We start from the raw sequence: 13772 nt of genomic DNA, 5'->3' as shown, positions 1-13772 counted from the left end.
TGTGCATCAGGTGATCTGTGTATCAGGTGACCTGTGCGTCAGGTGATCTGTGCATCAGGTGACCTGTGCGTCAGGTGATCTGTGCGTCAGGTGATCTGTGCGTCAGGTGACCTGTGCGTCAGGTGATCTGTGCATCAGGTGACCTGTGCGTCAGGTGACCTGTGCATCAGGTGATCTGTGTGTCAGGTGATCTGTGCGTCAGGTGATCTGTGCGTCAGGTGATCTGTGTATCATGTGACCTGTGCGTCAGGTGATCTGTGCGTCAGGTGATCTGTGCATCAGGTGATCTGTGCGTCAGGTGACCTGTGCATCAGGTGATCTGTGCATCAGGTGACCTGTGCGTCAGGTGACCTGTGCGTCAGGTGATCTGTGCGTCAGGTGATCTGTGCGTCAGGTGACCAGCGAGTAATCTCAACAAAAAAGCAGTGATTTGTATTTCTGTTTGCATTGATAAAAACCTCTGCCAAGAAGTGCTGTATGTTGGAACTGTGTTTCATAGTAGCTTACATGCCTGTAAACGACCGGCTCATTTATGTGTGTGTGTATGTGTATGTGTGTTTGTGTGTGTGTGTGTGTGTGTGTGGGTGTGCGTGTGTGCGCGCGTGCATGTGTGCGTGTATGTGCGTGTGTTTGTGCGCGTGCGTGTGCGTGTGTGTGTATACAGGATATATATAGTTCTATTTTGTCTTTTTTTTCTTCTATTCATATGTGTTATTTTTGCCTCATGTCTTCGTGTGTTTGATGTGTTTACACTGTTAAGCGGAGCAGGACGAGCTCGCGGGAGCTCAGGTGAGTCTGGTGCACCTGAGCCACACACAGCCCAGTTACTCTGGCGTCTGGGGGGGCCGAACGGGGGGGCCGAACGGGGGGGCAGAGGGAGGTCTGATAGGCCAGCTCTGGCGTCTGGGGGGGCCGAACGGGGGGGCAGAGGGAGGTCTGATAGGCCAGCTCTGGCGCCTGGGGGGGCCGAACGGGGGGGCAGAGGGAGGTCTGATAGGCCAGCTCTGGCGTCTGGGGGGGGCCGAACGGGGGGGGCAGAGGGAGGTCTGATAGGCCAGCTCTGGCGTCTGGGGGGGCCGAACAGGGGGGCAGAGGGAGGTCTGATAGGCCAGCTCTGGCGTCTGGGGGGGCCGAACGGGGGGGCAGAGGGAGGTCTGATAGGCCAGCTCTGGCGTCTGGGGGGGCCGAACGGGGGGGCAGAGGGAGGTCTGATAGGCCAGCTCTGGCGTCTGGGGGGGCCGAACGGGGGGGGCAGAGGGAGGTCTGATAGGCCAGCTCTGGCGTCTGGGGGGGCCGAACGGGGGGGCAGAGGGAGGTCTGATAGGCCAGCTCTGGCGTCTGGGGGGGCCGAACGGGGGGGCAGAGGGAGGTCTGATAGGCCAGCTCTGGCGTCTGGGGGGGCCGAACGGGGGGGGCAGAGGAGGTCTGATAGGCCAGCTCTGGCGTCTGGGGGGGCCGAACGGGGGGGCAGAGGGGAGGTCTGATAGGCCAGCTCTGGCGTCTGGGGGGGCCGAACGGGGGGGCAGAGGGAGGTCTGATAGGCCAGCTCTGGCGTCTGGGGGGGCCGAACGGGGGGGCAGAGGGAGGTCTGATAGGCCAGCTCTGGCGTCTGGGGGGGCCGAACGGGGGGGCAGAGGGAGGTCGGGTAGGCCAGCTCTGGCGTCTGGGGGGGCCGAACGGGGGGGCAGAGGGAGGTCGGGTAGGCCAGCTCTGGCGTCTGGGGGGGCCGAACGGGGGGGCAGAGGGAGGTCGGGTAGGCCAGCTCTGGCGTCTGGGGGGGCCGAACGGGGGGGCAGAGGGAGGTCGGGTAGGCCAGCTCTGGCGTCTGGGGGGGCCGAACGGGGGGGCAGAGGGAGGTCTGATAGGCCAGCTCTGGCGTCTGGGGGGGCCGAACGGGGGGGCAGAGGGAGGTCTGATAGGCCAGCTCTGGCGTCTGGGGGGGCCGAACGGGGGGGCAGAGGGAGGTCTGATAGGCCAGCTCTGGCGTCTGGGGGGGCCGAACGGGGGGGCAGAGGGAGGTCGGGTAGGCCAGCTCTGGCGTCTGGGGGGGCCGAACGGGGGGGCAGAGGGAGGTCGGGTAGGCCAGCTCTGGCGTCTGGGGGGGCCGAACGGGGGGGCAGAGGGAGGTCGGGTAGGCCAGCTCTGGCGTCTGGGGGGGCCGAACGGGGGGGCAGAGGGAGGTCGGGTAGGCCAGCTCTGGCGTCTGGGGGGGCCGAACGGGGGGGCAGAGGGAGGTCTGATAGGCCAGCTCTGGCGTCTGGGGGGGCCGAACGGGGGGGCAGAGGGAGGTCTGATAGGCCAGCTCTGGCGTCTGGGGGGGCCGAACGGGGGGGCAGAGGGAGGTCTGATAGGCCAGCTCTGGCGTCTGGGGGGGCCAAACGGGGGGGCAGAGGGAGGTCGGGTAGGCCAGCTCTGGCGTCTGGGGGGGCCGAACGGGGGGGCAGAGGGAGGTCTGATAGGCCAGCTCTGGCGTCTGGGGGGGCCGAACGGGGGGGCAGAGGGAGGTCTGATAGGCCAGCTCTGGCGTCTGGGGGGGCCGAACGGGGGGGCAGAGGGAGGTCTGATAGGCCAGCTCTGGCGTCTGGGGGGCCGAACGGGGGGGCAGAGGGAGGTCTGATAGGCCAGCTCTGGCGTCTGGGGGGGCCGAACGGGGGGGCAGAGGGAGGTCGGGTAGGCCAGCTCTGGCGTCTGGGGGGGCCGAACGGGGGGGCAGAGGGAGGTCTGATAGGCCAGCGGTGCTCAAGTCAGGCCCTGGAGCTCGGGCCAGTGCCGCGCACCACAAACGCGATTCATTCGGTGAATTCCGGTGCTGAGCCTCTTACTTCAGGGGTTCCCCAAACCCCCAATGGGGGTGGCGGCGTGGCATAGCGGTCGGGGGGACTGGGTTTGGAACTCCGCGCTCAGCCGTTTTTGGGTTCCCAGGTGGGGCGCGGCTGTCGTGCCCCCGTGCAACGGTGAACGGCTCAACCTGAAGCGCTTCAGTGGGAGGTCCAGCTGGATTTTATGCGCAGGAATGCAAACTGTATGTCACTCTGGATAAAAGCTTCATTACATTACATTACATTACATTACTGATGCTGCTGTCTTATCTCAGTAGTTAAAGCAGTTCATTGCACAGTTAATTCACCTCACCAGGTTTCTTGGATCTGAATCGGCTTTCTGGATTTAATATGTGGAAAAGCACATGTGTTAAAGACTAATGATCCTTTACAATCCTGACCAGAGTTTACTGCCCCAGCTGGAGTGGGGGGGGGGGGGGGGGGGCTCCGGCTCTCTATCTCTTAGACTACAGGGTGAGGAAGAGGAGGAAGGGGGAGCCAAGCAGGCCCAGGCCACTGGAGTCCCATAATGATGACATCACAGACCAGAGACGCAGTGAGCAGGCCGCAGAAGCAGTTGCAGTTACCACCATGCCCCACCAGAGGGCAGCATACTGCAGCACTGTCAGAGAATGGCCTGTTTGACTGCATTGGCAGGGGAGCACTGAGGTATTCTTCAAGCTCCAAACAGCTGATCCTGGACCAGTTTGCTGCTTCATGGAAGTCCTCCCCTGTTGTGTGCAGTAAGAATGTTTACTCAGGAATGTCCTAGTAATATTGGTGCTGAGACAACTTCTAAATTTCAGTTTTTCTTTTTTTAACATATATTTCAACTCACAGAATGAACATGATACTTTTTATGTAACACTTGTGTCTCGAGAGTAAATCCATTTCAAAGAAGTAAAACTAACAGAAAATAAATTTTAGTGAATAAAATAAACGTTTTTATTCACTTATTCTAGTGTCACAAGAAAAAACACTTTTGTTGAAAATGACTATTCATGCAAAGTTGTACTGACCCAAATGCAAACACTGGTGTCTCTCACAAATATACATGTTTAATGTGCGATTGACCTGTCAGTTAAGTTTTTCCTTCATACAGAGCTATTTCAAATGGAGTCATGAATGAACAGACCTCATCTTCTCAAGGTTTTTGGTGACTAAGGCTGTGATGTAGGTCTGCGAAACAATCTTGTTTGTGGTTTGGATTTCTTTTGAGTATTACTTTTACATTGTAAACAATTACATTGTTATCATTATTATAATTTCTCTCTCTCTCTCGCTCTCTCTGTCTCTCTAACATAACACGAGTACACGTGTGGAAATGTTGTCTTTCAGGAAACTCCACCCTCCCCCCCTCCAACCCCCCCCCCCCCCCCCCCCCCCCCCCCCCCCCCCCCACACAACAAAGTTTTGCGTGCCGGTCTCACTTCCCCTCATTATTGTTGTAATATTGTGGGTTGTAACATACAGACCACATTTTCTGCCAATGAAGTGCTTGGATTGTTGAATTCATGTGTCCACCAACACCATTTAGGACCCATAATGCTTTTTTGCAACTGCATTTGCAGCGTAAGAAGGAGACACATGCAGCATCTAGTATATGGCTGGACCGGCCGACCAATCATGTAACTTCATCACTCAGTCACAGACATTCACGTTTATAGGCCTGGCCCCGCTGTTGCGGTCCAGCCAAAAAGGGCCTCCACTCCTCCCTCTCTCTCTCTCTCTCTCTCTCTCTCTCTCAGGCCTGCGGTGTCACATGTGTCTGTGATCTGGATGGGAGAGATAGCTGACCCAACTGGAATTTTCCACCTTAGCTACTGGTGTTAATTCAGCGGCAACGGAGTAACAATGGAATGAGAATTAGATGAAAAGAGACATGAGAGGAGGATAAAAACAGATGAGAGAGAGAGAGAGAGAGAGAATGAGTAATATTATTTGTTTTTGCTGTTCTCAATTCGAGCTTTCCAACTTTTTTCAAAAGTCAAAAGTTCATCATGATGACTTGGCATTCTAAAATAATGGCAATTTAGGTGTCATAGGTAAGATACAGTCTGTAATAGAGTGTGACAATGCAGTTTGTGAGTATGGTGTGTGAGTCCCGGTGTGTGTGTGTGTGTGTGTGTGTGTGTGTGTGTGCAAAAAACTCATTCATGATTTGACTTAACCCCCTGCTGAGTGATGTCTCTTGATAAAGACAGTGAAGTTCAAATGCAGGCTAGAGAGAGAGAGAGGGGGGAGAGAGAAGGAGAGAAAGCAAGGGAGAGCGATAGAGTGAGGTGGATAGAGAGAGGGAGACGAGGAGGAGAGAGAAAGGGATAGAGTGAGTAAGAGTGAGATGGAGAGAGAGGAGGAATAGAGGGAGAAAAAAGAAGAGAGAAGGAGATGAAGGTAGAGAGAAAGAGGGAAGGACAGAGAGAGAGGGAATTGCTCGTTAGGGAATGACGGTGTTCCCTGGGCGTTCTGTGGGGGTTCTGTGGGTGTTCTGTGGGCGTTCCGTGGGCTCTGGCTGGGCTGTGTGAGGACGTGGTGTGTGAAACGGTACATCTGTATGCTGCCCCCCCCCCCCCCACACTCATACACACACGGGGGTGTAGCACAAAATTCTGGGCCCTATACATGAGCAGTCTCTGTGGGCCCCCTTCCTCTCTTGATCCATGTCTCTCACGCATCATTCCAGGCTTTTCAAGGGCCCTCCCCCCATTCGGGCCCTGGGTAGTCAGTCCCACTTTTCCCCCCACTACGGCACCCCTGTACACACACACACACACACACACACACACACTTTCAGACTTGCTACCTAGCATGCACACTGTGCAAACTTTAGCAGAAATATCCACGATCAGCCCGCTGTACTTTGAGCTCACTCCTGAGCCGCGCTGTCCTCTGTCTCATCGCGGTTCCTTCAGGTTTTGAGTTACACCGTAAGAGTGAAAACTCGCAGGAAGAGTGTCGCAGCCTCAGAGGTGAGGAGAGGAAGCAGTCCCCTCGTCGTGGGGGGGGGGGGGGGGGGGGGGGGGGGGTAATTACAGGGCTCGCTCTGTTATTTTGGAAACTGGAGGAACATCATCATCATCATCATCAAACCCCTTATTCTCATAACGTCAGCGTGAAGAGAATCTCACGCGCTCTTAAAATAATAACCACACGATCCTCACGGTGTTTCCATTCTTCATGCGCAACGACATCGGAGTGAGAAGTTAGGGTTCACCCCCCCCCCCTTTCTCTCCCTTCGTCTCGCTCTCTCTCTTCCTCTCTCTCCCACCCCCCCCCCCTTGATTCTAAAGCTTATGTCACTGTTGTGTCATTCACAGGTACTAATTAAAAAGTTTAATGAAAGCACAAGCCGCATAGCCACCGCCAGGCCAAATAACAAGCGTCACTGAAACGATCAGGGTCTTCACCCAGTATCTTCACTGAGGACTTGATTATAAGTCCACACCAGAGGGGCACTACTCAATTTCTAGAGACCAGCATGTTTTCTGGGTACTTTGTTTTTGTTTTAAACCAAATGGTGGGCTAATTTCTCTAAAGTAGCAGTAGGCACCAGCACTGGTTCACAGCGCATGCAGACTGTTTGAGTCTGCATGCGCTGTGTAGACGGCAGTTGTTTTGAACATACATGTTGTGTCGTATGTTCTTCCTACATTCCTGGACTAAGCGAAAGATTTTGTCCACGGTGGCAATACTCGATGTTGCGTGACTGTTGCATTGTTCAAACTGATATCGGTTGCGGTTTTTGATGTGATGTAGTGCTTGACTACTGAGTTTGTGGAGTCATTGGTTGGAGGAAGGCTCTGGCGGTTGTGTTCTCCTGGGTCTGGTCCAGTTTACACAGTTATTGGCTGGACGTTGGAGGAAGGCTCTTGCAGTTGTGTTCTCCTGGGTCTGGTCCAGTTCACAGAGTTATTGGCTGGACGTTGGAGGAAGGCTCTTGCAGTTGTGTTCTCCTGGGTCTGGTCCAGTTCACAGAGTTATTGGCTGGACGTTGGAGGAAGGCTCTTGCAGTTGTGTTCTCCTGGGTCTGGTCCAGTTCACAGAGTTATTGGCTGGACGTTGGAGGAAGGCTCTTGCAGTTGTGTTCTCCTGGGTCTGGTCCAGTTCACAGAGTTATTGGCTGGACGTTGGAGGAAGGCTCTTGCAGTTGTGTTCTCCTGGGTCTGGTCCAGTTCACAGAGTTATTGGCTGGACGTTGGAGGAAGGCTCTTGCAGTTGTGTTCTCCTGGGTCTGGTCCAGTTCACAGAGTTATTGGCTGGACGTTGGAGGAAGGCTCTTGCAGTTGTGTTCTCTCAGATGACCTCCTGTGCACTTGCACTCAGTTCTCACAAATACAACCAAACCATTGATCGATAGTTGTCTATCCAACTATTCACTTTTTAATGAATTAGGCTATGGGGTCATTGGGCAAAGGAGGGTCTGCATTTGATGGCACCATTTCTTTAAATTTTTCTTCATCAGCCCAATAATTTATTTGATCTGACATTTTTGATGAAGACTTGAGCTACATCTGAGGACTGTATGTGTCCATGGTGGACATGCTTTACTGTGGTAAAAAAAACTGAGATGGCAGTGTGAACCAGTGCTGGTGCTTACTGCTACTTTAGAGAAATTAGCTCACCATTTGGTTTAAAACAAAAACAAAGTACCCAGAAAACATGCTGGTCTCTAGAAATTGAGTTGTGCCCCTCTGGTGTGGACTTATAATCAAGTCCTCAGTGAAGATACTGAGTGAAGACCCTGATCGTTGAATAGAATCAGGTGTTTTAATGCGGGGCCCAAAAATGAGCCTGCATCCTAACCGGCTCTTCCCAGAAAAGACTGGCACCCCTGCTGTGTGAGACCGAAGCTCTGTGTCGCTGGCTGTGGCTTTCAGTCGTTGTTTCTCCAAGATGGTGGTGGTACCGTCCCTGTTGAGTGGCATTCCAACATGGACGCTCATGGGCTGGAAGAGCGGGGCCATGGTGTTCGGTCTCACAGACACATCAACCACACACCGGTCTCATCACCACGACAACCGCACACCGGTCTCATCACAACGACAACCGCGCAACGGTCTCACCAACACGTCAACCGCACAGCGGGCTCGTCGCCACGACAACCACGCACCGGTCTCATCACCACGACAACCGCGCACCGGTCTCATCACCACGACAACCGCGCACCGGTCTCATCACCACGACAACCACGCACCGGTCTCATCACCACGACAACCGCACACCGGTCTCATCACCACGACAACCACGCACGGGTCCCATCACCACGACAACGCGCACCGGTCTCATCACCACGACAACCGCGCACTGGTCTCATCACCATGACAACCGCGCACTGGTCTCATCACCATGACAACCGCGCACCGGTCTCATCGCCACGACAACTGCACACCGGTCTCATCCCCACGACAACCGCACACCAGTCTCAACGCCATGACAACCGCGCACCGGTCTCATCACCACGACAACCACACACCGGTCTCATCACCATGACAACCGCACACCGGTCTCATCACCACGACAATCGCACACCGGTCTCATCGCCACGACAACCACGCACTGGTCTCACCTACACGACAACCGCGCACCGGTCTCATCACCACGTGAACCGCACACCGGTCTCATCACCATGACAACCGCTCACCGGTCTCATCACCACGACAACCGCACACCGGTCTCACCGACACGTCAACCGCGGCGCATGAGTTCGCGGTATCTCCTTCTCCCCCGTGTCTTATCTGCCGGAATGTGACTCCTGATGACGGCGGGCGGAATTCCGACCGGGATATAGAGCGAGTGTATCCTCGGAATGACGGCATTCCTCGGGTCTGCCGGTCGGGTCGACGTGAAGCCGGAAGTTTGCCCAGAGACCCGCTCTGTGTTTCTGCAGCAGACCTGGGTCACATGCAGTACATATTTACATGACATTTCTTTTATATTTTATATTGTACATTTATGTATTTCCAACTCTTCAGATGGAGCTAAAAACATACACTCCTGCCGATCCAACTAAAGAGGCTAACAACCAAAAAAACGTCCAACCGTGTGAAAAGGTTTGTGTATTTATTGAGTTCTTGGGTTCACGACAGTATGCAGGACTTCCACATATTTTAAATTAAAGCAATTGACTTGGGTAAAATATTCTTGTTTGCCTTCTGCTTTATGTTAAGGGTGTTTCTGCTCCAGTCCTGCTAGGGCACAGAGTCTGCTTGGTTTTCATTGTGTTTCCGCACACCTTGCGATCCTAAACTGGGTGCTGATTGATGGGGATCCCCAAAAACCCAGATAGCAAGCGACTCCGGATCCAGACCTGCGCCGACTGTGCTGACTTCTGGGCCAGAATCAGCCCAGATCCGGTCCGGAGTCTCCTGCTATCTGGGAAAACCTGCCATCGCTGGAGTTCGGCATCCCTGTATAACCCATCCTACTGGACTATGAGAAACAACAGGGCCAAGTCTTTTCACCATAACACCTTCTCTTTTCTAACGAGTCAGTACTAATCCCTTCACCATAACACCTTCTCTTTTCTAATGAGTCAGTACTAATCCCTTCACCATAAGACCTTCTCTTTTGCAATGAATCAGTACTTATCCCTTCACCATCAGACCTTCTCTTTTCTAGTGAATCAGTACTAATCTCTTTACCATAACACCTCCCCTTCTTAGTGAATCAGTACTGGCTCGACCACAGGGGGAATTGCACAATGTACCAGTTCATTAAAGCTTTTTTAAAAAGCCAGATTAAATTTATTTTAAATGTGATATCTTTACTTGTAGCACTCCGCTTTGCAGTGCGTTATGGGGAGAAAATTAACCTTTTGCAAGTTATACAGAAGTGCAAATTGCTGTTTATAGAGCATCAACCTGCACGTACGTGAACCGTTATTTTTGTAACGTTCATAATACGCTCCTTTGCGACGTAATTCAGTCAATCACAGTGGCATTACCCACAATCCATCTCTTCTGCTTCAGCCTGCCAAACAGGGAGATGGCGGCGGCCATGTTTTTAGCCGTTGGTATGACTCAGCCGGAATTCTACAGGAAGTTGTCAGGGTCGGGGTGGACACACTGCATCATGTGAGAAACAAGCTTCCTGTTTCTTTTTTTTTTTTAGGGTTGGGTGGGGAGGGGGGGCATGGCAGGTATTGGAATGGGCTCTTTCCTCAAAGAGGAAATTATGTCATGTCAACAATAAGCCACAACATACCCTTTATCTGCCACTGTCTGTTTTCTCTCAGAAGTTCAGCAGGCCAGTGCATGCTGGGATAGCCTCTTGTAGGCAGCCATAGGCAGGTTAGATAATGGATGTATGGATGACAGGTCAGCAGGCAGACTGTTGGAGATTAGACTTTACATGGTCCTAGGAATTAAAATTTTCAACATAAGAATGGTACTCCAATCAAAGGCATAACCCTTATGAAAGATCTATCTGAACATTGGTGAAAATATAGAGGCTTTATTTTCAAAATTGTTAGTAATCTGAAGGCCTATCCACAGTCTCTAAAGAGCCATATATTTTAAACAGACTGGTTGAACCTGACATGCATTCTAGATGATTTAGTCTGAGCCCAGGAAGGCTACAGCGGTGTGGTTTACCTCAACGTCTGGGCCCCTCCCAGCCGTCAGGCCAATCAAACATGGTTATATTGTGTTGTGCAGTGAGTAGCACTGTCGCCTCACAGCAAGAAGGTCCTGGGTTCGAATACGGCCTGGGCCTTTCTGTGTGGAATCTGCACGTTCTCCCCGTGTCTGCATTTCTTCCGGGTATTCTGGTTTCTCCTACAGTCCAAAGACATGCAGGTTAGGCTAATTGAAGAGTATAAATTGCCCCTAGCTTTTAGTATGTTTACACAAAGCACTTTACACAAACATAGAATAGAAAAAAAAATAGTACTGATTATCGCAAATGGAATAAGTCAACCAAGAGTTAATGTTAAGGTGGAATGGTTACCATTGCAAAAAAAAAAAAAAAGTACAACAATAAAATAAGGGCTTTTTGGGTTTATCATTTAATTGATGCTGATAAAATACTGAATTGACATTGATATGTAGAATTTTCCAATAATATAAATACATGAATGTAAATTTATTTGCTGTGTGTTTGTACGCTTATGTGTGCGCATGTGTGTAAGACTTTGCATGTGTTTTTGTGAATGTGTGTGTATGCGTGTGTGTGTTCATGTATGTATGCATGTGTGTGTTTGTGGGTGTGTGCGTGTGTATGTGTGCATGTGTGTGTTTGTGGGTGTGTGTGTGTGTGTATGTATGTATGTGTATGAATAGCATCACTGAGCTGCTCTGTCTACCAACGCTGACCCCCCCACCCCCCGGCTCAGTGCAGCGCTCAACCCGGGGGCCGGGAAGGGGGGGGGGAGTTGTCACTCAGCATCCTGTCGCATTGTGTGACTGTACAGACAGCGGGGTGGGGGTGGGGGGGGGGGGCATGTGCTGCACAGGGAGGGGGCCACGTGGTGCTCACTGCTCACGCTCAGGACCGGGAGCACCCGTAATCTGATTGGACGATGAAGGAGGGGATGGGACTGGTGAATTCCAAGGGCAGGGATGTTGTGCTTCTGACTTAAAGGGAGAGGCTCGGATAGCAGCTTCAGCTGAGCGGGGGATCACACCGCTGTCTCCCCCCGGCTCGGAGGAGCAAGGAAGCAAAATTCAGGGCAAAATAAAAATAAAATAAAAATACATAAATAAAAATAAAATTATTATTATTATTATTATTATTATTATTATTATTATTATTATTAACAATAATAATAATAAATAAACAAACACTTCCTGTTCTCCCTCCCCTAGATGACCTCACAAGCTCAGTTTCTCTATTTGCCAAATGATCTCTCGTTGGTGTGTAAGGACCCTCTGATTGTGAAAATCTTCCTGGGGATCTATATCCTCAGTCCTGGACACCGGCAACAAGGTCCGCTGGTTTTTGTGGTCTCCCAGCAATTAATTGCACAATCAATGCAGTCGGTTACACAGTCAACTCGCCTTGCCCGGTCAGAATTGGTTGCTGATTTTCGGGTGAAAACATTTTTTTTTTAAAAACCAACAGACCCTGTGGCTCTCCAGGACCTGGGATACAGACCACTGTTTTAGAACCTCCCATCAGGTGTGTGTGTGTGTGTGTGTGTGTGGGGGGGGGGGGGGGTGGGGGGTGGGGGCTGGTCGTTTGAGGATTCCGTTTGAACCCCCAAAATTTAAGCACCTGTTGGGCTCCCCTGAGCGTGGCACTAATCCCGATGCTGCTTCCAGTAAAATATCCGGCTGCATAAATGGATTATGGGTTATAACATAAGCTCATATTAGTCCCTTTCAAGATAAGGCTCTTTGCTGAGGAAGTAAGGGAGTAACGTGGGTTTTTTTTTTTTTTAAGCGATCGTCGCACTCATGCTAACGGGCTGTGGGTTCAGCGGTTTTTCGACAACGTGAAGGGTCAGCTTGGGACAGGGGGACAGAGATCACGACAGGAGAGGAGGAACTCGGCAGAACTAAAAAAAAAAAAAAAAAAAAAAAGTAATTATTTAGATCTCAAGGTCGCTTTTTTGTCGCTCCGTCAGGTAACGGGATTCCAGCGCTCGCGCGCGACACGCTCTCGGACGGCGGCGGCGGTTGGTGGCGGTGGCGGGAAAAAAAGAAAAAAAAAAAGGGAAAAAGGGGGGAAAAAAACGAGGCTCTTCGGCGTCTCAGGCCCCGCCCATCAGATAAGAGTGGCGTGCGGTGATGTCGATAATCGGATGTCATCACGCGCTCACGCGGGCTTCCGACTGCGGTGGCGTCTCACGGGGACGGACGGGAAGTTTGGGCGAGTGACACTGGCCTCCATTTTGGCTAAATCTGCACCTATTTATGTTCCTTCTTATATATTCTCCAATATATTTTCACCTAATATATATCCCACTATAGAGGCCTGTTAATCACACCGGACAAGGGAAAGTCAAATAAATATGAAATCTCTTAAAAGGAAATGTCCAATTAAAAAACAGAACTTTAACACTACACACCTGGACTGCAAGAACAGTTGACTCACATTCAAAAAGAGATACTCTGGAGCCAGCCAGTGAGTAGGCAGTCCCATGATGCTTTGCTCCAAACTGGAACCAAATGATACTCCTAGTTTACTAGTAGAGGATTAAATGTTATGTTTTAGGTTTACCTATGGACTCTTATGATCAGATAAGACACTGATGGCTTGGCTGACTAACCCCATCTGAATTAATCGCATCTTTTTTCATTGTCTGATGGGAAATAGCTTGTACTGTACGTATTTTATTTAGGAGAAGTTGTGGTACACTGTGAAAGGTGTTTGTATATTAAGCCCACAGGATTGTCTTAAACCCCAAACAGTCATAGACAACAGGCCAATTACAGACTGATTTCAAATAACTGGGTACAGAGGATAAAGGAAGAAGAGTCTTGGTTTGTTATTTTAGTAATAGCAAATTTAATATGCAGTAATTCCACCATTTGTAATTCTGTGTTAGTTACTTTGTTTGCTAAATATAATTGTAACTACTACCTTGTGTCATATAAACAATGACACACACACAAACACACACATGCACACACACACATACACACTGTTGCAAACTTCTCATAGTTTCACAAATACATGCACAGAAAAATACTTTTGAACCTACACACAAAAGCATACTTTCACACACACACACATGCACTCTGAGAGAGAGAGAGAGAGAGAGAGAGAGAGAGAGAGAGAGAGAGAGAACAAACTGTAACATACACAGACACATATCCCCTGAATTTCCTCTTTACCACTTATCCAAAGTAGATACCAAAGTATCTTCATTTTAATAGTCTCAGGAGATACTTTCTGTCTTTTTAAATGCACCACACGCAAACCATTAGTACAGTTGATTAACTTCCCGACAATCGATAAACATCAAGTAGTTCACCATAAATAAATAGCATGACTGTATGAATAACTACA

The sequence above is a fragment of the Anguilla anguilla genome, chromosome 8 (genome assembly GCF_013347855.1).
Source record: "Anguilla anguilla isolate fAngAng1 chromosome 8, fAngAng1.pri, whole genome shotgun sequence".
NCBI classification, from domain to species: Eukaryota; Metazoa; Chordata; class Actinopteri; order Anguilliformes; family Anguillidae; genus Anguilla; species Anguilla anguilla.
The sequence above is the reverse complement of the archived record's forward strand: the minus strand, read 5'-3'. Positions refer to the sequence as shown.